This window comes from Oncorhynchus gorbuscha, linkage group LG08, assembly GCF_021184085.1.
Source record: "Oncorhynchus gorbuscha isolate QuinsamMale2020 ecotype Even-year linkage group LG08, OgorEven_v1.0, whole genome shotgun sequence".
NCBI classification, from domain to species: Eukaryota; Metazoa; Chordata; class Actinopteri; order Salmoniformes; family Salmonidae; genus Oncorhynchus; species Oncorhynchus gorbuscha.
The window spans coordinates 44123246-44124916 of NC_060180.1; the positions used below are offsets into that span (position 1 = coordinate 44123246).

General features: G+C 48.7%; 1 pseudogene; it reads right to left on the minus strand.

Annotated features, from left to right (window-relative positions):
- Positions 1-827: 827 nt before the first annotated feature.
- Positions 828-997, minus strand: LOC124042371 (annotated as a pseudogene).
- Between the last annotated feature and the right edge of the window lie 674 nt (positions 998-1671).

Consider the following 1671-nt stretch of genomic DNA (forward strand, 5'->3'; position numbering starts at 1 on the left):
GACCTCAGCTTTCACGAAATGGGTCGGGTAGCCGAGTCGTCTGACATTTCACTCAGCAGACTATCCTCCCAGGCTCCAGTCAGCAGCTCCATCTCCTCCAAAGTCCCCTTCGGACAGACCTCCTTTACTGCAGCTTCCCCTGGGGCTTTCGCCACCGCCGCTGCTGCCACTCAAATTTCCTTAAGAACTTCCTCTATTGGCTGGAGAGGAGAGCCTGCAGCACCTTCCTCGAGGCCATCACCGGCTGCCTCCACATAGGTCCATTGTCTATTTGGGCAGTTTTTAAACAATTGGCCCTGCTTCCCACAGCCATTGCAGACTTGCGCCTTGACCTGGTTTCCCACAGTTTCTGCACTTCAGCAGGTTGCACCCCGTGGCCAAATGACCGAAGCTACGGCAGTGTCTGAATAAAACAGGTAACCCCGGTCCTCTCCAATGGATAAATAGGCTGGTGGGTGAACAAACTTATTGACTCCTTCTGGATCCCTGTTCAGTGCGACACGGAACTGTCTCCTCCCTGACCAGATCCCGTAGGTACCATACCCCAGGACTCACTTTACCAAACCGGCATAGGAAAGCCCCGAATTCTGTCATCTTCAAAATAGGGATTGTAAATGTGCACGGTGATGATCTTTAAATCCAACTGGCACAAGTGGAAAACCTGAATGTTTGAGAATGGCACACTGGCTGCCTTCTCTTTGCAGGCGAAATGGTGGGAAACAGGAGACTCCATGAAGGGCTCTTCTCCCTTCTTTCAGTTTCAATGTTTCTTATTTTTTTTCTCTTTCCTTCACTTCTTCTGCTAGCTTTTCACATAGCTTTGTGTATTTTTTTCCCTTGACAATGGGAGATGTTGCACCGTTCCCGAAGGAAGCCCCATTTCCAACTCCTTGTTCGAAAAATCCATTTAATATGTAGTCCCCCGTAGGGGGACGTATCAGATATTAAACTGATAAGAACAGATTTACATTTTTTTAAATAATTTATTACAATCAATGCCATTCATACAATACAAAATTATAGTTATCATTCACTCTCCATCCATTGCATTTTTAAATTAACAAAGAACACACTAAACAAAACCTCAGGGGGGCATCTTCCCTCCCCGTCATACCTTACCACTACCTTTCCCTATCACTCCATCCCTAATCTATCCCCTTAAACCATCTAAATCAATCCCAGCCCTAAACCCCCCTTCCACCTCTCCCAGGCAGCATGCTGCCCCCACTTCATCTCCACCCTCTTCATCCTCTCCCTAAAATCTCCTTCCACCCTCCTCACTATTCCTTCCAACCCCCAATCTCTCGCTGTCTTAACCATGTTCTGACTGACTTCCCACAGTCCCCGTTTAAAGAGACTCATGAGAAGCCAGAGCAGAAACCTGTCCCTATCTGTCCCTGTCGCTCTCACTAGACCTCTCTCTAACTTTGCCCACGTCAATACAAAATCCCCTCTTACCATTCCTAACAGCACCTGTGCACTAGCCCATACTACTCCAGCAAAGGCATGGCGCACAGTCTCCTCCCTGCCACATGAGGATCTTGGACCGGTGGGGGATTGTGCCAAACTATGCCGGTACATGATAGAACGTACTGGCAAGCACTTGTGGAGGCTCAACCAAATCAGGTCCTTGAGCCTGTTGTTCAGGCCCCGTGCCTGCACTCCCTCCCA